This window comes from Taudactylus pleione, unplaced genomic scaffold (assembly GCF_031769625.1).
Source record: "Taudactylus pleione unplaced genomic scaffold, aTauple2 ptg000336l, whole genome shotgun sequence".
Taxonomy (NCBI): Eukaryota; Metazoa; Chordata; class Amphibia; order Anura; family Myobatrachidae; genus Taudactylus; species Taudactylus pleione.
This window is the reverse complement of record NW_028284737.1, coordinates 3,510,594-3,534,515: the sequence shown is the minus strand read 5'-3', so window position 1 is coordinate 3,534,515 and position 23,922 is coordinate 3,510,594. Positions and strand designations below refer to the sequence as shown.

The 23,922-nt window shown below is 44.8% G+C and overlaps 1 pseudogene; it reads left to right on the top strand.

Moving 5' to 3' along the window:
• The first annotated feature begins 13,686 nt into the window (after positions 1-13,686).
• LOC148508872 (cyclin-dependent kinase 5 activator 1-like) lies at positions 13,687-14,482 on the top strand (annotated as a pseudogene).
• Positions 14,483-23,922: the final 9,440 nt, after the last annotated feature.

Sequence of the window (23,922 nt, the reverse complement as noted above, 5' to 3'; positions counted from 1 at the left end):
ATACGTAAAAACGGAGAACACCAAAGTTTTTCTTATGAAATTCTGCATCTGTTTGATATGTCAGCTGACTACCTTCCCAATTAAAAATTAGAGTTACATCCAAGATGGCCGACTTCAAGATGGACGCCATACTGGTGACATAACCTAAAAAGTTTTCCCCCACTCCAATATCATAATATTTCCTTACTCATTCCTTTTTATAAGGGTGTTTCCACACTTATGGACCACCCTGTATATTAATAGTCATACCTCTCAAAACTTAAAAGAGCAAAAATCAGGACACAGTTAAGCCCCTTCCATAATCTGCCCAAACCACACCCACATTATCATAATGCCATTTTCTTTTCTAGTCTGCGAATCAGGACAGTCCCACCAAAATAGGGACTGTGTGGAGGTAGATATATTGGCAGAGAGGCTTCTGATTAGAAAATTGCAGCGAGAAAGTATCATTACCTAACATTTGTTGCTCTGAAATCCCGCCGCCATCGGCAGCTGCCACAGTTCTCTTTATTGTAGCTGTCCCCATATAGCAATGCTGAGCCCTAATACTGTTTCTATTCATACACCGGCTGATGCTGAGTTGGCTGCAAAAAGAAAACAATTACCGTTATAAAATAGCATAGGCAATATTCACACATGTGCAGAACCGAGCGCATCACCAGATGCAGTCAGATCCGCCATAGGAGCATATGCGCCACAGTTCTGTTCAGTACAAAACAGGAGTAACCACTCTTATAGACAAAGCACACACCTAAATCGGCATTGGCAGATATGCACCGTATGCGATATGCAGCCAAACCTGAATGCAAATACGCCTATATACTCAATTAGCTATCATAGAGTACTCTACCTCTTCTTACCAAGTAATGCATATTAACCTTTTGGGCCATATCCAATTAGACGCAATAAAGCGAAAAGTTAACGTCTGTGAACGTTCTGCACACTTGGGCTTTTGGCGCAAAATGTTTGCATCTTTTACCTATGCACGTTCCCGTTTTTCGCACTATACTATTACAAAAGATGCAAAAACGCATTCGCACAAAAACTATTAGTGGAGTAACCTGCTAATAAAACAGCAGATTTTGGGGAAATCTGTCTGTACACCATAAAAAAGGCGAACTGACATAAGAAATCACTTTAGAAGTGTATTAGTGGATCTAATAAAAGTATTTTGGGTTCTTAAATTGTTTGACAAAATAAATGCTGTAGTTAAATTAGTGCAAGTATGTTTTTGGGTCATAAAAGTGCAAATACACCTGGTGCAGTAACCAGCAATGTTTAAAACACATGTGCCATCCCATACAGCCTCCCAAAATACCAGACCCACTACCATTTTCCAACACTTTTACATTTTCCACCCCAAAAATGACGTCATTATTGGCCAAATTAAGCTATTTAAAAAATAGTTTTTTGCCTAATTTGTCAGGAGGGGGGAGGGGGTGTGTCCAAAGGGTTCTGAACCAAGTCCCAGGGACGTATTTATAATGGGTGCAGGATGTGCGGTGCACATGGGCCTCTGGGTCCAGGGGGGGCCCACACCGCACACCCTGCACCCGTATTTTGTAATACCTACCTCTCCGAGGTCCCGCGTCAGGTGTCTCAGCCCTGCACAAAATGCCGAAAAATGGTCGCTGTGGCCATTTTTCCGGCGTTTTGCGCATGCGCAGTGAGGAAATTGTCGGGCACAGACTAGTGTCTACTGTTGCTGTGGTCAGCTGACAGGCTGCTGACAGCCGCCAGGGAGAGGGGAGGGAGCCCTGGACGGGGAATGCATACTGGCCCCCTTCTCTCTTAATACGCCCCTGCCAAGTCCCCACATTTTAATCCAAAATAGGGGTTTTGCACAACTTTTCACCAGCTCTGAGATGGTGAAAACTTTTCGCCAGTTATTAGTCTATGGGGAATTTGCACGTGTGAAAAATTCAGCAATAGGAATGCACGCAGTGGCGTAACTACTGCCCTCGCAGCCCCCGCGGTGGCTTGGAGGCACTGGATAGCTTGGGGGTGATGAGGGCAGTAGTTACGCCACTCAGTGGAGGAACTCCCATGACTCCCTCCATCTGCCGGGCGCCCGCTGAGTGTGTTACCAGCGGGCGCCCGGCTCCTATTGAAACCCCCGGCGGCAGCCGGAGCGCGGAGCTCCCTCCGACTTCCGGTTCCCGCAGGGCACTATGGGAGTGACGTCATGCCGTCACTCCCATAGTGCCGAGGAGCGGACGCCGGGTCGGAGCTCAGGAGTGAGCTCCGTCTTCCGGGTCCCGCAGAGCACTATGGGAGTGACGTCATGACGTCACTCCCATAGTGCCGAGGAACGGACACTGGGGTATGGGCGGCAGCAGCACTGGAGCGGGTATAAAGGTAAGTGTTTGTGGTTTTTGTTTAGTTTTTTTGTGTGTTTGTGTGTGCGCGGGGGGGGGAGAGCAACTACAGAGGGCTAACTGCAGGGGGCTCACTACTGGGGGCAACTACAGGGGGCTCACTAGGGGCAACTACAGGGGGCTCACTATTGGGATCAACTAGGTGCAACTACAGTTGGCTGACTACTGGTTGCAACTACAGGGGGCTCACTACTGGGGGCAACTACAGGGGGCTCACCACTGGGGGCAACCACAGGGGGCTCACTACTGGGGGCTCACTACCGGGGGCAACTACGGGGCACTACTAAAATGGGCACAACTACAGGGGGCACTACTTGAAGGGGCACAACTACAAGGGGCAATGCATATGGGCACAATTACAGGGGGCCCTGCATAATGGGCATTACTACAGGGGGCATTGCATAAGGGGCACTATTACAGGGTGGCATGTGTAAGGGGCATTGATGTGTGGCATAATGTGTTGTAAGGGGCATTCCGGTGTGGCACACTGTGTTGTAAGTGGCATTACTTAGTGTGTCATAATGTGTAAGGCACGTTGCTGTATCATGTAACCACACACCTTAAACGTCGTCTTTGGGTGTGTTTGATCTTTGGGCAGGGGGGGAGTTGGGCGGGAGGGGGGCGCCTGAAACTTTTTTGGCATGGGGGAGCAAAATTTATAGTTACACCACTGAATACACGATATGCATTTTGTGCAAAAACGTTGCATCTGCGAAAACTTTTTGCAAAACCTGGGCTTTTCATGTCTAATTGGATAAGGCCCTTTATCTATTTTACTTGTTTATCTTTAGTATACAGCTCTAAAATGCCACCCTCATCACATCAATTGTGTCAAATATTTTCCAATATTTACACAACTAGTTATTTTGTAATGAAGTCAGATGTGATCAAAAACATAACATTATATATCTATATATTTAACTGTCACCTCACCAGCATATTTTAGGAGGCAATTCCTTCACATCAGCAGGGAAACAACTTATTTATTAAAGGAGTATATCATTACACCAAATATACATTATTATTATTACATTTTATTTATAGGGCTCCACAAGTGGTCCGCAGCGCTGTACATACAGTAAAGGATACACAGAACATTACATTACAATACAGTAACCAACTTATAAACAGAGCACAAGTAACAATTAGCAACACAATTCTCCATACACAGTACAGCTGGGAAGGTGAAGGCTGTCATAGAAGTGCTAAAGAAGAAGGCTGTGAGACATTGGGGAGGAGGACCCTGCTCCTAGGAGCTTACAATCTAGGGGAGAGGGGAGACAGACAGATGACATGAGGCATGTGTGTAGAGGGGGACCTGAGTGCAGGAAGAAGGCGAGGTAGCGATGGCTGAGGCAGGAGGGACAGAGACCTGGTGATATGGTTACGTGGTGGAAGGGTATGCTTTGAAGAACAGGTGGGTTTTCAGTGAACGTTTGAAGCTCTGCAGCTTCAAGTTGTTGTCTCATAGTTGTCTCTTAGGGAGAGATGTATCAAGCATTGAAAAAAGACAAAGTGAAGAATTTGCCCAAAGCAACGAATGAGCTTATGTCATTAATCTAGCACAGTTTATGAAATGACAGCTAGAAGCTGATTGCTTGTTTTGGGCAACCTCTCCACTTTATCTCCCTCCAAGGCTCGATACATCTCCCCTTATTCTGGCAGCTTCCCTGGTGGTACTTGCAGCAAGACTGGCAGCTGGTTGAACTTCTTGACATGTCCCATTGGCTCTGGGTATAGTGACGGTATCAGCAAGCATTCCGTGTTTGTTGGGATTTGATGTCCTCTTTCATTTGGCATGCTGGGAGGTGTAGTTCCCAGTACACAACATACATCATTTTGTTCAATGGCGGATGGTTGTTGGGTTGTGTTTTTTTTTTTTTGCTTGTTATTTTTTACACTTTTACCACTTTGCCAGACTGGTTTTATCTCTATGTTTGTACCCAACTGTACAGTGCTATGAAGTATACTGATGCTGTTTAAATAAATGTTACAAATAATATTAGTTTTGTGTCTTGCTTCCTATATGACTGCATTTTGCAAGCAGATAATTTTTTAATTTATAAAGTAAATGAATACAATGCAATTAATGCAAACACCTACAAAATGGACTAATGAAATTACTACAGTGTTGTGTCTCTAGTTTAAGTTATTGAAAAAAAAAAGATACAAAGACCAGGAGAAAAGACTTCTGTTCTTGTTTTACCGTTTTTTCTTTTCTTTTTTACCTACAGCCACATTGGGCTCCTGGCTGTCCTAACTTGGACCACTTCTTGGCCTACCTGGCCTTCCTCTTACCCCTCCTCTCTTCATCCTGTTGGTCATATCTAACTTGAGCTTCTATGAGAATCACAAAGAAAATAATTATATTTTTGTTCAAGACAATACAGCCCTAATACAGACTTGTGGGCCTGATTCAGAGCCGGACGCTATTTGCGCTCGCTCGTTCACAAAAAGGGGCCGGATATTTAAATTGAGAGCTCGCTCTTTGCGGTCTGTTGACGCCTCTATGTATGAGCGAGCGAACGAAACATGCGCTCGCTATTTTGTAAAGACGCGCCCTGGCCGCTCGCATCCTACATCATCTCCGCTATTTATTTGATTAATCGAGTACATCGAAAGGCATCTGAACTGCTCGCAGTGCTTGTGGTTGGATTTTCCTACCGCAATCATGCGAACAGTTCAGGCTAAGAGACAACCAAGTGACGTGGTCGATGACGCTGCTTTGTTAATTATGCACACCCTTAAAACGCCCGTTTTGACCGTTTGGCATGCCTGCGTTCGGATCTCCACTCCCCGTTTTCAAGCACCTTCCCCTGTTACCACCCACAAACGCCTCATCCTGTCACTCAAATTAGCAGGCACTTGCTATTTTGTGAGCGCTCGATTTCCGACCGCAATGACTGGTTGGCGCGTGCGCATTACGACCCATACGCATGCGCAGATGTGCAAACATCGCTCGGAGCGAACGAGCGGCCGCTTACGAGCGGCCGCTTACGAGCGGCTCTGAATCAGGCCCTGTGTCCAAGCAAAGTGTAACATATTTCCACCACATCATTATCTGATTGTCTTTTTACCAGTACTGCTCCCATGGTGCATGTTAATGTGTCTCACATTTCAAATAACTAAAAGACTAACATTACACCAGCAGGTCTCTATCACGTGGAATTGTTCTCTACCCTGCAATGAGTACATGGGGCCTGATTCAGCAATGATCGCAAGTGCAAAAACGAGTGCGCCTGGCCAATTGTTGCCCTCTGCGCATGCGTATGAATGGCAGTGCGCGAACCAGCCACTGCGATCGCAGTGACTACGCAGACCCTTCGCAGAGTAATTGACAGGAATTGTGAAGTTTGGGGGTGGTGACGGGGGGATGGTTGGAGAAACGCAGGTGTTCTAGTGTGTTTCAACGGCGTTACAGGGGCATAATTTAGCCACAGCGTCGGCAAATGCAGCATGACCTCTAGCTGCATACAAGAAGTTTAGCAATTTCTGGGTAAGGTCTGACTTGCCTTAATTGTGCGTGAGGCTCCGATGGTACTTGATGGTACCGATGTTTTCACAGACTTGCAAGATATTACGGATATATAATACACAGGGGAAACTGCACTCACTCAGATGGGCTGTGATAACAGTCGAGTCGATCCTGACTCGTAAATCACATGAAATATTAATAATTACTGCACTCAGCTAGGTAAGTTAGGTGCCATAGATGTAAAAGAAAAACATATGAAATAATCGTATATATAATCGAATAGATCTTTACTTCACAATAATCTATCATGCGGTAAAATTCTTATAAAAGTACACTAGTCAACGATTCCTAGTGATACAGTCTCAAGCAATAATAACTAAGTACAATGTAAGAGCAGAAGCAACAGACAAAATTAAGTCCAGAAGCTCTTAATTAGAATCGGTGCGGTGGTGATGCTGTAATTAACCCTATTCAAACTTTTCAAAGTTTGCTAGGAGTATGAGTGTTAATTGATCCACTATAATGATGATAGTTATAGATTTGTGATGAAAAGCGGCGTCCCGCTGATAAAATGGTTAATGATGTATTAGATGCCCGGGGTGTAGATCTTCCCGGGGATGGAATACGGCAATTACAGCTGACTGGTAAGGATATCTCAGAGACTGCACGCCTAGCCTCTGGGTGCAGATGCCAGTGGAGCGCCCTGCAGTGGCGTAACTAGGTTCTTCAGAGCCCAGGGCACATTTTAGATTAGCGCCCCCCCTCCTTGTAGAAAAGTATAGTTTGCGCGCCGCTAGCGCGCGCAAAAAATATGGGCGTGTCACATACCGGAAGGGCCGTGGCTACTGTAAATGGGGCGTGCCAACATGAAACGCCACTCATTCCTTGTCACTCTGGGTACATTCCTTTCCATTCCATATGCACCTTACCTATATGGTGGTTTCTTACAATGTGAAACCTCTGAAGAAATACATCCTCCCTGGGACGACGACGTCTTCAGTCAGTATTTAATATTCATGTAGGTCACATCGTCCAGAAGATGCCTGTTTGTGTAGGAATATTAATAAGGTCATCATCATACAACAGCGGTACATCCAGACTCGTGCCCCCTGTGTAACTTCCTTCCCCCTGTGTCTTTCAGCCACACCATCATCTCACTGCATCGTCTCTTAGCCACACCATCATCTCCCTCCCTGCATCGTCTCAGCCACACCATCATCTCCCTCCCTGCATCGTCTCTCAGCCCCACCATCACCTCCCCCTGCATCATCTCAGCACGCCATCATCTCCCCCCTGCGTCATCTCTCAGACACAACATCACCTCCCCCACGCGTTGCCTCTCAGCCACACCATCACCTCCGCCCTGCGTCATCTCTCAGCACACCATCATCTCCCCCCTGCATCGTCTCTCAGCATACAATAATCTCCCCCCTGCGTTGTCTCTCTCAGCACATCATCATCCCCCCGTGTCAACTCTCAGCACACCATCTCCCGACTGCGTCAACTCTCAGCCACACCATCACCTCCACCATGCGTCATCTCTCAGCACACCATCATCTCCCCCCTGCCTCGTCTCTCAGCACACCATCATCTCTCCCTTGCGCCGTCTCTCAGCACATCATCATCCCCCCGTGTCAACTCTCAGCCACACCATCAGCCACCTGCATTGTCTCTCAGCACATCGTCACCTCCCCCCGTGTCAACTCTAAGCCACACCCATCACCCCCTGCATCGTCTCTCAGCACACCATCACCTCCCCCCCTGCATCAACTCTCAGCCACACCATCACCACACCCCCTGCGTCAACACTCAGCACACCATCATCTCCCTACTGCATCGTCTCTCAGCCACACAATCACCCATGCGTCATCACCTCCCTGTGTTGTCTCTCAGTGCACCGTCACCTCCACCTCCTGCGTCGTCTCTCAGACACGCAACCAGATCTCCCCCGCGTTGTCTCTCAGCACACAGACACATACCGACTTTCATACACACACTGACACATATATATATAAATATATATATACACGCACACACTGACACATAAATATACACACATACACTGACACACACATACTGACACATGTACACACACTGACACATATATACATAGGCTGACACACACACTGACACATATATACAGACTGACACACACGCTGACACATATATACACACGCTGATACATACACACTATACAGACACACACACTTATTTCACCCAAATGCACCAAGCAGCCCTCACCCACATACCCCTTCCCCCGGCACCACAATTAACACCCCCCCGCGGCAATTTAGCCATCCACCCACCGACACCCAAGCAGTTTAGCCATCCACCCACCGACACATCAACCCTCGCGGCAGCCTAGCCATCCAGCCGCCAACACCCCCCCACGGCAGCTTAACCATCCACCCGAGTCCCCCCTGCCCAAATAACTCACCTGTGGGAAAGGGAGCACCAGGGGAGGAAAACTCACTCCAAGTCCTCACCCGGCGCAGACGGCAGGCAGCTCTAGTCCAGGCAGAAGACTGCCTAGGAGGGGCTGCGCACTTCCACTGCAGCTCCCCCTACAGGCAGCATCAGGCTAGCAGGCACACTTGCCTGCTTGTTAAAGGAGAGACAGGACACAATGGTGGCGGGGAAGGGGGTGGGAGAACGGGAGTGTGTGGTTTTGATGCCCTAGTGGCAGCGCCCCCCTCTGCAGGGCTTGCCACGGTGCCCAGGACACGGGCCCCGCTAGACCCCTTCTAGTTACGCCACTGGCTCCCTGGTTTAAGGTGCTACACCCGCAGTGCCCACCGCAGGAGACCGCTGTCGTCTGGGGAGGGGTTGTTACAGTGTAAGTTCCAGAGTGGAACTGATTACCATGCATATCCTCCTACTAGAGACTTATCTCCCTCGTTGCTGTCAGGACACCGCTCCTTCCCCTCGCTGGCTAGTCAGTCTAGGTGGTGCGTCGTCTTCTCTGATGTACTCCGGTCTGTATTCTGTTTCTTCTGGTGTGCTCCGGTCATTAATGCTAGTTAGTTAGAAAAACTGTTTGTATCCATAGCAAACATAATCAGATCATGTGTAAATCCATAAACAAGGGAGGCGTTCAATATTCCATCAGTGAGAGCAAAAAGTTATACTCATAACTGCATCTGAAGCACGCATCATCCCTTGTAGTAGCCAGCCCAATATATATATATATATATATATTAGGGATGTGCAGGCTCGGATAGGTTCGAGTTTGCACGTGGAGTTCGGATTTTTCCCTCCAAAAAAACGGAACTCAGAACGAGGCAAAACGTCATCTTACATGGACGAACATCATCATTCCTGGTCTTTTGTCCAGGAATGATGATGTTCGTCCATGTAAGATGACGTTTTGCCTCGTTCTGAGTTCCGTTTTTTTGGAGGGAAAAATCCGAACTCCACGTGCAAACTCGAACCTATCCGAGCCTGCACATCCCTAATATATATATATATATATATAAACAATGCTCCCGCACTCCTTCACTCCGTGTCACCTGGACATACAGTCCAACCTTGCTCCGATGCTATCCAGGAGGACAGCACCCCCAATTCACAATGCGCATGAAATCAAAGGCAGCACTCGGAGACTGGTGAAAAACGTGATACCCTCTGCCAAGGGACTTTTAATCAGTCGACGTTTCGGGGTCTTCCACCCCTTCCATTCTGTTGTCCTGAGGAAGGGTTGGAAGACCCCGAAACATCGACTGATTAAAAGTCCCACGTTTTTCACCAGTCTCCGAGTGCCGCCTTTGATTTCATGCGCATTGTGTATATATACAGTCAGGTCCATAAATATTGGGACATTGACAGAATTTTCATATTTTGGCCTTTATTCACCACCACAATGGCTTTGAAATGAAACAAACAAGATGTGATTTAACTGCAGCTTTCAGATTTAATTTGAGGGTAATTACATCCAAATCAGGTGAACGGTGTAGGAATTACAACGGTTTCTGTATGTGCCTCCCACTTTTTAAGGGGCCAAAAGTAATGGGACAAACTAAACAATCCTAAATCTAACTTTCACTTTTTAATACTTTGTTGCAAATCCTTTGCAGGCAATTACAGCCTGAAGTCTGGAACGCATAGACATCACCAGACGCTGGGTTTCATCCCTGGTGATGCTCTGCCAGACCTCTACTGCAAATGTCTTCAGTTCCTGCTTGTTCTTGGGGCATTTTCCCTTCAGTTTTGTCTTCATCAAGTGAAATGCATGCTCAATCGGATTCAGGTCAGGGGATTGACTTGGCCATTGCATAACATTCCACTTTTTAGCCTTAAAAAACTCTTTGGTTGCTTTTGCAGTATGCTTCGGGTCATTGTCCATCTGCACTATGAAGCGCCGTCCAATGACTTCTGAAGCATTTGACTGAATATGAGCATATAATATTGCCCGAAACACTTCAGAATTCATTCTGCTGCTTTTGTCAGCAGTCACATCATCAATAAATACAAGGGAACCAGTTCCATTGGCAGCCATACATGCCCACGCCATGACACTACCACCACCATGCTTCACTGATGAGGTGGTATGTTTTGGATCATGAGCAGTTCCTTTCCTTCTCTTCTCTTCCCATCACTCTGGTACAAGTTGATCTTTGTCTCATCTGTCCATAGGATGTTGTTCCAGAACTGTAATGGCTTTTTTAGATGTTGTTTGGCAAACTCTAATCTGGTCTTCCTGTTTTTGTGGCTCACCAATGGTTTGCATCTTGTGGTGAACCCTCTATATTCACTCTTGGGAAGTCTTCTCTTGATTGTTGACTTTGACACATATACATCTACCTCCTGGAGAGTGTTCTTGATTTGGCCAACTGTTGTGAAGGGGTTTTTCTTCACCAGGGAAATAATTCTTTTGTCATCCACCACAGTTGTTTTGCGTGGTCTTCCGGGTCTTTTGGTGTTGCTGAGCTCTCAGATGCGTTCTTTCTTTTTAAGAATGTTATAAACAGTTGATTTGGCCACACCTAATGTTTTTGCTATCTCTCTGATGGGTTTGTTTTGATTTCTCAGCCTAATGATGGCTTGCTTCACTGATAGTGACAGCTCTTTGGATCTCATATTGAGAGTTGACAGCAACTGATTCCAAATGCAAATGTCACACCTAGAATCAACTCCAGACCTTTTACCTGCTTAATTGATAATGAAATAACGAGGGAATAGCCCACACCTGTCCATGAAATAGCTTTTGAGTTGATAGTCCCATTACGTTTGGCCCCTTAAAAACTGGGAGGCACATATTGAAACTGTTGTAATTCCTACACCGTTCACCCGATTTGGATGTAATTACCCTCAAATTAAATCTGAAAGTCTGTAATTAAAGCACCTCTTGTTTGTTTTATTTCAAAACCATTGTGGTGGTGAATAGAGGCCAAAATCTGTCAATGTCCCAATATTTATGGACCTGACTGTGTATATATATATATATATATATATATATATATATATTTGTGTGTGTAATATATATATATATATACAGACACACATGATATACGTATATATAGCTATATATGTTATATAGCTATATATACTGTGTATATATATATATATATATGTATATATATATATATATATATATATATACACACACACACACACACAGTACCAGTCAAAAGTTTGGAAACACCTTCTCATTCAATGGTTTTTGTTTATTTAAAATATTTTCAACATAGTAGATTAATACTGAAGACATCAAAACTATGAAAGAACACATATAGAATTATGTTGTAAACAAAAATGTGTTAAACAAATCAAAATATGTTTTATATTTTAGATTCCTCAAAGTAGCCCCCTTTTGCTTGGATGACAGGTTTGCACACTCTTGGCATTCTCTCAATCCCTCCACCGGCTAATAGTGCGTGGTGTAGCCCATAGGCTACAGCAGCTAACGCCATCTTCAGATGACAGTAACTGCGGGGGCCAATATCTGGAATGCATCTTCTGGCGCAGGTAAGGTAAGCGTCAGTATCCAGACCGCCGGGTTGCTGAACGCATACCCTCCAATGTTTTCATAACATACAAAGCAGTTTGCACTTGGCCAATTGAGGCTGATTAGTGTAATGGTTTTACAGTAACATGGATAGATGTACTGAGCCTTGGAGAGAGATAAAGTGGAGAGAGAAAAAGGTGTCTATTTTCTAAGCCTTGGATGGAGATAAAGTGAACAGAGATAAAGGGCCTTATTCAGACCCGGTCGCAAGCGCTGAGCGCTCGCAACCGGGTCGATGTTTGCCCACTGGGCATGCGCAGTCAGAGCCAGCTCCGACATGTGCATGCGTGAGACCCAGCTAGCGATGGGCGCTCCGTCGCTACGGGTCTCGCACCAAAGGGGACGAGCTGTCGATGGTGATTGACAGTTCGCCCCGTTTGGGAGGCGGGCAGGGGGGGGTGGCCGGCCAAACGGAGGCGTTCCCGACGGAACGCTTGCCGCTTGGGGGCAGCCCCACTGACATCAGCAATGATGTCAGTGGGGAGCTTCCTGCTCGATCAGAGCAGGAAGCTCCCTGGGGCTTGCGCTTGCCGAGACCCAACCTTAGGGTCTCGTTGCAAGCCCAGATGCTCGCGATGGTCAGGACCATCAACCTGGTCGCTTGCTAGAGCTGTGGGCGGTAACCCACAGCTTAGCTAGCGACCAGAAGGCCGCATTTCACACCACAAGCGGCCGCCCTTATTCAGAGCGACGGCTTGTATCTAGCGATCGACTCTGAATGAGGGCCAAAGTCCCAACCAATCAGCTCCCAACTGCCATGTCACAGGCTGTGTTTGCAAAATGACAGGAGCTGATTGGTTTGGACTTTATCTCTGATCTCTTTAACTCCATCGAAGGCTTAGTAAATAGACCCCAAAGTACCAACCAAGCAGCTGTCATTTTTCAAATAGAGCCTGTAACATGACAGTAAGGAGCTGATTGGCCTCTCTCCAAGGCTTAGTACATTTGCCCCTAAAGCTCCGTACACACTGGACGATATCCATTAACGATATGAACAATGATATTTTTTAAAGATATATCGTTAACATTGTCCAGTGTGTATGCATTTGGCGATTAACAATGCGCGCTTCCGCGGGTCGTTAACGATATCCCCAGTCGTCTGAACATGCAGCGCAATCTGGGGATATCGTTAACAATGCCATGCTGCCGAATGCAGCATGACCCCGGTCCCTTCCCCCTCGCCGTCGTTCATCGTTGCCGGCATCGGCGAGTGTGGACTCCGCATCCAACATCGTCCCGTACACACATCGTCCAGTGTGTACGGGGCTTTAGAGGATATGAGTCCTAAGATAAGTGACTAATATGACTAGATGTGTTCATTAGCCCCTGAGGAAGACAACAAGGCTGTATTTGAAACAGCACTTTGGGTGCAGTAAATAATATTGCTGTCTGATTGATTTAGAATAAACCCTGCTTTCTTTCAGCCCACTAATACCACTGTGTTACCAATGTATCCCGCAGCTGCCCATGTCATGGAATCACGGCCACATCAGCAATAGTATAATACATGGCACCAATGTAGCATGATGGTTGGTAGTGTATATAGGACAGATAGCAGAACCATCCAGGGACACATACAGCAGCTATAGCCCATGTATCAGTGGCCTATTGTGACCCACATTATGTCTATGACATGTCACTGGCTATAAAATTCCCTGGTTACACTGGGAGTCATCCTGTTACTGCGATCCCTGGACAGCAGACAGGGCTTCAGACAAGTTCCGTAACTATAACCTATTCGCTCCGCATGGCGCATCACTCGAGTCAATGGTACATACCGACACTCACATGCAGCCTGGTATAGACTGAGCTGCCAGTCACCTTCGCTTATGCTCCCTTTTGATTGGGAAGAGGCTGCTCCTGGTCTGAGTATAGAAGAGACCAGGTATAGGGATGGCAACACCCCACCGTCCCCGGACCCTGCACTAACCTCCACCCACCCCTCACAGGTTGAGATGGTGCTATTTGTATCTCCAGCTCCTGGAACCTTGGATATAACTAATACCAAGGAAATTTCCCCAAACCCTGGAGCCAGCAATGGACTAGAGCAGAACCAGCAGGGGGCAGTGCAAAGACAGTCCAGTATCCGCTCCCTCTGTGCATCACATCTGGAACCAGGTACAGTATAGTGCAAGCATCCACCGGAGAGCTCCTGCAGTTTCTGGGAGAGTATGTCTGCCGACGGTGCCCTGACCTGAGCCCAGAGAAAATCACTCAGTGGTTCCGTGATGCTGAGCCAACGTGGTATTTGTGTATATGATCTGCAGAGGTCATTGGTGATCACCTGAACAATGAGGAATAGCTACAAGCCACCTTCCAAACCTGCCTCTTTATTGGGCCTACTCATACATGGGCACTGAGACATCCTACCCACTGAGGCCCTTCCTCGTAAACACCAACAGAGAGGCCTTCTGGCAGCACTGCCTGACAATCATAGAGTGCACCAGTTGCAAAATGATTCAGCTCAACACTGACCCCTATACACAGGTATTCCAGGACCTGTGTAATGAGGGCTTTAGGCCAGGAAAGCCGCAAAAGAAGAAATCTGTGCTGATATCTGCACTCACATGGATGAGGCGAGTGGCATCCTCTGCAAAATGGAAGATTCTGAGGAAAACAAACTAAACCCTGGACACATAACTGGTGATTTCATCAGATGAACATTTCCAGATTGCGGTTTCGAGTCAGCTGTTTCTATGACAGCCAATAAAAGCAGACTTTATTATTTGCATTAAAACAAAAACCTGTTTTAAGTTTTATATATATAATACGTGTGATCTATGTATTTTTATGTAATGACTGTGATTGGTTATTGTAATTCAATCATTGTGATGTGATTTCTTTGTTCTGGAACCACTTCCTAAAGTTATCCCTTATTGGTAGGGGTTAGTTTAAATATTATAAGATCAGCACTCCACTACAATGGCTCCAGAAAAAGCCAATGGGTTGAAACGCATCGACTTGGAGGTGCCCCAAACTTGTGGTTTCCTTGGTGTCCCTTCAGTTTTATGGTGGCCATCCAACAGGCTCACACCAACCCTATGTGGGCAGGGGCAAATGCAGGATTTTCTGGGAGGTTCTAATATTGGACGCTTACATTACCAATGCCGGTCAGAATCCCGGCGCCTGCATTCCGCCGGGGTTGGGGGGAGGGTTAGGTTTAGGGGTTAGGGTTATGCACTAGAACATGGATGGGGAACCTCAGGCCTGGGAGCCGTATAAGGCCCCCGGAATCAATTGGTCTGGCCCTCGGAGCTTTTTTCTATTAGCCTTATTTGGCTAGCAGGGTGCCTAGAATAGCACCCTGCAGCCAAAATCTATGCAGCAGTGCTGCCTGGAGCATCCTTAGGACGCCTGGAGCGTCCTTAGTATGCTTCAGACAGTCACACCGCTGCCCTTACAGCTCCCCGGAGCATCCTGAGGATGCTCCGGGCATTGCTGTAATCACCGGCGATTGTGGCCCCGCCCCTGTGTGACATCACATGGAGGGGGCATGGCCTGCACCAGGCCCGCAAATAATGTTATATATATCAAAATGGCCCTCGGCAGAAAAAAGGTTCCCCACCCCTGCACTAGAAGGAGGGTTAAGGTGCATACACACGGAACGATATATCATTATATGAACAATAACGATATAGTTCAACGATATATCGTTCATATCGTTCTGTTTGTAAGAAATGAACTACCAACGATGCGCACTCCCGCTGGATGATAGCGATATCTTCCATCGGGCATGCATGCAGGCCAATCTATATCGTTAATTTTCTAAATGGGAGAATGATCGTTGGTCATTCATCGTTGGTGTGTGGATGAACAATACCGCTCATCCAGTACAACAGGAATTTCAAGGGAGATCGTTCAGCGATATCGTTCGCTGAACAGATCGTCCTGTGTGTACCCAGCATTAGGGTTAGGCACTAAGGGGGGAGGGTTAGATTTAGGGTGCGGAGAGAGGGAGGTTAGGTTTAGGCACTTGGGGGGGAGGTTAGGGTAGGGAGAGGGGGAGGGTTAGCATACCACCAAGTGTCGGTATGTTAATCCTGTCGGGATCCCAGCGTCGGGATTCTGATTGCCATGATCCCGACTGACAGTATTTCATACCTATCCCTCTAATATATATATATATATATATAATATGTTAAACATGCTCACACATATATATGTAGCAAGCGTATGTATTACATACACACTAACACACATATATACAGTGTACACACATAAATACATACATACACAATATACACACACACACTAACACATATATATATAAATTAACACATACATACACATATATACCTACTAACACATTCACAGTATGCACACAATAACACACACAGTATATACAAACACATATATACACAATAAACCAGTATACATACACTTACATTTTTATGCTGCAGCTGCAGGTTGGTAATTGGTAATTGCTAAGTACTCAGAAACCCCCCCTGCGTGCGCTTGTTGTGGGGGCCCTGTCGCCCCCCCCCTTAATTCGGCCCTGTGCCGATGACAAAACAGGAAGTTGGTTATCACAATGTATATGTAACTACTTCATAACCACATCTTGCATTTACAATGCGCTCCCAATGAGATGACTGGCTATACTGTATATACCAGGTATTGGTGATTTAGGCACAGGAAAAGACAATGATAGATAATATTTGGTATAAATAAAGGCTATCTCCATTGAAAAATGTAATTGTTAAATTAAGAAACACTCCTCTTACCAAGTCGTACCAAATTGTAAACTTATGATCTAATCTATAAGGTTGCATTGCTGGCGCATTATTGTACCTTTTATATGCATCAATTTCTCGAGCCATCAATTTTTCATAGCCATCAATATTGACAATGAATGTGCTGTTAAATATAATGATAAGAAAACATTAAAATAAAATTACATATTGTCAATACTAGGCATTCTGTGTACATAGATGAGGTAAGGATCAATTAAGAGTTGTTTTACTCAATGCAATAAAAATATATATTGAAGATAGTTCCCCTCTAAATGACATTAAAAGTCAAAACAACAACATTATCAGGATGTATATCTACACTACTAGTAACAATCTGATTAAAAAGTATGTGTTTCACAAATATGTGTCAAGTGTGCAGAATAATTACATTTATATGACCATAAGTACCTGCATGTATTAGAATTTCTTTACACTTTGGGGTGATGGAATGTTGTATCATTTCATTTTAAATACTTTCATAGACTTTGTTAATAACATGCTATAGACTTATTAGTTTGGAAGCATTGGCAATTAGTTGTATCTCTAATAGCCCTTACAGAATCAATATACGAGTGTGGGAATGCCTGATTGACATTGAATAGTTATCACCAAACCTTAAATACTCAAAGTTCAGCAAAACACAAAACAGCATACAGTGGATGTCTTCTTCAGAACATTCCCACTAACATATGCCTCACTGTTTGAATAATTCAAAGAGCAAAACACTTACAGTAATAGGCTTAAAAGGAAGAATGCAAAGTCTGAAGCCGAGGTCAATGATCTGAATAAAATGTGTCTTTTTGTAATAGTATATCACTTATCTAGTCTGGCTTATTTTTATTCTAGTATTCAAATTAAAATATTCTTAATAGGTAAATTTAAAGTTATTATTTCACAAAATTATTTGTTTTGTAGAAGTCCCTGTAATATTTTTTTTCACTTTTTGTAATGTGCCTGAACCAAAATGTAATTTGAATTAATAATCAAATATTCATAATTTTAACAAGCCAGTCATTTCCGACAAACCACTCTTATAATATGCAAAAAGGAAGCTCTTACCTGACCTGTTCCTCTAAGACCCCACACCCAACCCGAGAAATGGAATTTGTATGGAAGCGTGATACAATACAACTGGTGGTGCGGCAGGTTTAATACATTCATTTAGGCACAGAGGACAGTGAAAAATTCCTCTTGGTTCTGCCGACCTATCTAACGATTGATAAGTGCATACACACTTACCAGTCGTTCGGCCGATGTATTTGTGCTAACATCACAACTGGTCAGGCATTTAAATTTGGCCGCCCAGTTCACTGGCGGTCACTGCAGCAAGTGTACAGGCGGTCGCGGGTCTCCCGTACACACAGCTAAATGTGCCGATATATCTGCAAGATATCTCGGCATCGGCTGTGCTGCAGGACAGATGCGATATATCTGTGAACTACGTCATTCACAGACTGTCAGAGTTCAGCCGGGGATCGGCCGTCCCTTACCGTCCCGCTGGCTTCTTCTGAAATCCCGGGCAGTAGGGCGGCTGGTGTGGCGACGTGGGAGGTGCTGAGCATTCTCCCTGATGCTTGTGTGTCGGGCGGCCTGGTGCGCGGGGATCGGAGTCTCCGTCATGGGCGCCGCCATGACACTTCCTCTTCTGACTTGCCTTCCTTCCCTGACAGTCTGGCCGGTCAGCTCTTCCCTGACAGTCTGGCCGGTCAGCTGACGCTGTGGACCAATCAGCAGGCTTCCAGGGGTATACATCCGGCTCCTGTGTATCAGGTAATTGCGTAAACAACCATTGTTGCTGCTAGTGTTACTAGTGGTCTCTCGTTCCAGGTTCCCTTGCTTTCAGTGAGCTATTCCAGCATGTGCAGCTATACTTTCCATCTTACCAGTGCTTTACCACCTCAGCCTGTGTGCAGTTATATCTTCCATTTCACCAGTGCGTTACCACCTCAGCCTGTGTGCAGTTATATCTTCCATTTCACCAGTGAGTTACCATCTCAGCCTGTGTGTAGATACATGTATCCACCTCTCCAGTATTTACCATCTCTGGCCTGGTCTAATACCACTACCCACCTCGTTACTGGACTCCATGGTCACTATCTATTTCTTACGGTATTACACCGTGTTGCATTCTGTCAGACCGGCAACCCGGTAGGGTGTGTCCGCAGTGTACACTCTCTTGTACCTCAAGTACAGTATCCCGAACTAGGGGTTCCACCCCAGTCCCTATGTGCCTCTTACTGGCACCTACCCATTGGGCCACGAGTATTTGTTTATCCTTTTCCCGCAGGCTTTGGTCACATAGTCAAAGGACCGCGACCTGCTTACGGGGTGCAGCTCAAGCCCACATCCCGCTTGGAGGGGTCCCTGCAGAACACCACCCTGTGGGTTAGATTCCGCACCTTTGACTAGGTCCCGCCAACGACCAAGACCCGTGGATGCAGAGATCGTACATCCAGGTCCCTCGCCTTCGCTTCTTCCCGCAGCCTCAGCTTTCAAAGACCCGCCTCCCAGCGTGACACAGACAAATCGTCTGTACACACCTGACAATGTACTACAGATATATCGCCCGTTCAATGGAATAGGCGATAAATCTGTCAGTGTGTACGCAGCTTAAAAGTTATACTTTAAACACATTTCTAAAGGTGCATATTTAACAGTAATAGACCCATAGAGACACATTGAAATTGACTGTCAGTGATGGTTTCTGACTCTAAACTTGCTGTAATAAAGTAAACTAAATACCAATAAAATAGAATAACACACCAGTAATTATAATTTGTAACCTATAACACGGCCATCTTAACGTATGGGTACACTGGGAAGCTGCCCAGGGCCCCACTATTCTAGGGGCCTTTGAGCAGGTGCGGACTGGGCCGGGGGGCATTTACATGGAGGGTGCAGCTGCTCGCCCCATGCATATGGTAGCCGGTTAAGATGCAGGCAGACAAAGATGCCCCCTAGCCGCTCTGATTGTGAATTACACACAATCACATCATCCAGGCAGCATTCTCAGCTACTTCCCAGCCTGCAGCCAAAGAGCCAGATTAAGTGGGAGTGAGCACAGGGGGCATGTCCCCCATGCACCCCTCTTTCAGGGCGACCCCAATACTTTAGTAACAGCTGCAGTGCAGAGCAGGAACTGCACTGCAAACTGGAGAAGAGAAGAGGGACATGGAGTCCGAGCAGAGGGTGGAGCTACATGGCACTCTGCTAGCAGCAGCATGGGAGAGAGGAGGGCAAAGAACTGCTTCAAACTCAGTTACCAGAGTGTTAAAGACCAGTGGTGAATTTTATCTAGGGGATGCAGCCCCCCTCACCCAGTAAAATCCACCACCCGCAGAGACTTCCGAGCAGTGGCAGTGACTTCCCATTGGAAGTGCTCTCTGATATTCACAGCCAAACAGGCAGTACCTTAGGGAGATGTTTTCAAAAGGGTCTTCAAAAGGGAAGCTCTTACTAGATCCTGCACATGCGCACAATTACAGATCCCCCCCTTCCCCCAGCCAGACAGTAGCAGCCACGGATAAAGACTATCCAGCAGCCAGCCTATCAGCTAACAGGGACACACTCCATATGTATGTATTTGTATAAGTGTTCAACTATATGTGTGTGTGACTGTATGTATATATGTGTATAAGTGTGTGACTATGTATGTGTGTGACACTATGTATGTGTAGGACTATATATACAGTATGTATGTATATAGGTGTGTGTATATATATGTGCATCTGCGTGACTATATATATATATATATATATATGTCACTGTATATATGTATGTGTATACTGTAGGTGTGTGACTGTGTATGACTGTATGTATGTATGTGTATAAGTGTGTGACTCTACATATATATGTTTGTGTGACTTTATGTATCTGTGTGACTGTATGTACATATATATGTGGGCTGCAGTTATCATTTATATGTTGAAATGTTTGAATTTTTCAAGGTTTAAAATGTTAAGAAATTTATATTGATTAATCCTTGCTTTAAATCATGTTGTTTAAACATTGATTTTGTTGAAAGTACCAATAAATCTAAAGATTTAATTTTATTGACAGTGTTCATTTTCATTCCTGTATATGGGTGGGTAGGGTCCCCATTGCATTGCTTTGCCCAGGGCCTACAATGCTGTTAAGACGGCCCAGACCTATATTAATCTTCTCCATGAATTAAAATAAAACTATTAACAAAAGTTTATTTAAAGCAATCACATAAATTAAGAAATTCTCACTTAGGGTAAAAAAAAAATTTATTTTGAAATTTGCGATGTAATGCAGGCGGCTTCCATTGACAGTATTGGATATTTGCAAAAACACTTACATGCTGCAAAAACATATCAAAATAAATAAAATAGGAATACAATACAATTGACATATTGAGTCCTTAACAGTTTCTCGGCTAAAACAGAATGAAGTTGAGATAATAATCATGACAATGCCATAACACGGATGAGTGATCTAGAAGAGGATGGGTCAAGAAAGTGACAGATGTTGTCTGTGTCATGGAGATGAGTTGTCGTCTAATCGGACCTCACTTGTGTCGAAAGAGATCATTCAGGAGTAAATGAAAACAGAAAGGGTGTTTTTTGCTATACTTTCCCAGTGGCTTTTCTCATTTCTTAATTAGAATACATACATATGAAATGAATACATGTTGTCTACAGACAGCTTTTTGTGAGCCCTGCTTTTCTAATACTCTCTGAGTGGCATCCTTTTATCAAAAAGATTTCTTAATGTCACTAGTAATGAATGTTTGTTTATGACACTCCACCTAAATGAGCTTGTACGAGGTACATATTTAGCAAACAGGGACAGGAGACTGACAAGTAAGGATGAACTTAGACTGACAGCACCTAAGACTGCTGAGGTGTCTCCAGCCATGGCTCAGTTACAAAAGCCATTAATCTAAAATACATGAGCCTTTATCTAATGTTTATGATTGATAGGCAATTTATTTACATCATACTGCAGCAACTCCTTTGTAGTGTTGACGGTTCTCCAGGCTTGAGGGATTCGGCTCTGGACTGGCTCCAGTAGCCTAGTTCCGGTTCCAGGCTGGCTTCAGAGCCTAGACAGACTTTATGCTACAGGAACCCATTTCCAGAACATCCTCAGTTAATCTTAACAAGCCATGATTGCTGAGCTATTAATACATTTTTTTTTTTTTTAGGGATGTGCGCCGACCCCCCGTGTTTTGGATCTGTATCTCATCGTGTTTTGGATCTGGATGTGGTTTTGCCAAAATGGTCCCTTGCGTGTTTTGGTTTGGGATCTGTATTTTTTCTTTTAAAAAAATCATAAAAACAGCTAAAATCACATCATTTGGGGCTGTTTTTGTTCCTAAACAATTATTAATCTCGATAACATTTATTTCCAGTCAATTTTGACCACCTCACAGCTCACAATATTGATTTAATCTAGTTTAGGCCAAAAGGTTGCACCCAGCTAGCTGGCTGACTAAGCTAAGCGACAGCAGTGTGTGGTACTAACATGTGGCAGTTCAGCTTCCAACATGTCACAGAGTGGCATTGCAGTGGTAGACAGGATGGCAGTTTAATAAACTATATGACCCGTGGGAAGTTTCAAAACCAAGAATGTTTCCTTAACTGGTTCAGAGGTCCGACAGAGTTGGAATATGTTTATGGACTGAAGACAGGGAAAGGACGTCAGGATTGATTAGTTTTTAATTTATTTATTTTAATGTTTTGATTCTTAAAAAAAAATTATGAGGGAAGATCAATCTAGGATCATGTTCTTCTGTTCCTAAAAGACATCTTTGATCTGGAGGAGGTTTTTAATATTTATACATCTAACAGAAATGAGGTGGCCTTGCTTATGGAGGTGCTGCTAGAACATACTGTAGATGTTTACTTTGTATTCAGGGAGGTTGTTAGGGATAATGGGACCAAGACTTGCTGTTAACATCAGAGGAAAGCAGCCTGTAGTTCTCCGACCACCTGCAGTCACAAATACATGGACGATAAACTGCGGTCTGGCCGGCAGTGTCACCAAATAATAATAGCGCAGCTAAGTTGCTAACACACACACACAAAAAATAAATTTTAATTTTGTGGATTGATAATATTAATTTTATTTCACTTTTATTTTATTTACACTGGGAAAGAGCACCTCTGAACAAGGCAGCAGCCCTCTTGATGAACAATACAGACAACACCCCTTCTTTATGGACAAGCACCCCTGCTGAGTACGGACAGACCACCTGCAGTGCAGAGTCACAAATACGCGGACGATAAACTGTGGTCTGGCCGCCAGTGTCACCAAACATCAAACAATAATAATAGCGCAGCTAAGTTGCTAATGCACACACACAAAAAAACAAAAACACTTATTTTTTTACACTGGGGAAGAGAACCCCTGATTGACAGAGCACCCCCCCTCCCCTGGACAACACAGCACCCCTTTATGGACCGCAGCCCTAGCCCCTTGATGGACAGGACAACAACACAGCAGCATCCCTTATGTATAAGTATAAAACAGCAGCAGCCCCTTTATTGACAGAACAAGTGACACAGCAGCTGCAGCACCCACTGAAGCCCCCCTTTATATACTGCAGCTCCAGCCCTTTTATGGACAACACAGCAGCAGCCTTCAGCCCCAGACCTGACAGGACAAGTTGGACAAAATACTGACACAGACAGTGACAGCAACACGTCTGTTCAGTTCACCATCCACACCCCCGGAGTGAAAATGGCGCTGATCACCGGGACTTTTATAGAAACCAAAACCCGCGAGAATCCGACACTGGGAGGATGACGTTTTGCCTCGCTTTATGATCAGAGTCAGGCAGGAAAACCCGTGCCGGTCTTAGATCAGAATTGGAATTGCAATGTTCGGGTGGGTCCGGTTCTCAGAAAACCGGACCCGCTCATCTCTATTTTTTTTAGGCATGATATAAATTTTAAGCAAATGTCAAATAGTTAATGGTATTGTTTAACCAATATTAATATTATATAAATATTAGTGAAATTCTACATTTCATTTTAAAATTAGCCAACAAAAAAGAAAAAACATGTTCCATTTTGACCTCAGCTCCAACTCCAGTATGCCAGCTCCAGTTATAAGCATCGGCCATCACTGTTCAGTTGCGTCTAAAAATTTACTCTAGATAGCATTTGAGTCATTCTTTTTTTCCCCCTCAGTCATAAAAGAACATTGTTCGGTCATACTGCCATTTTAATAATATGGAAATGTTGTGCTTCTGGATTGGGTATTGCTGACTCCACTGATATCATCTAGAAAACTTTCCTCATTTTATTGAAAATTTTATTTTATGTGGAATGCACTTTATGTTAAGAGATGTGCGCAGACCCC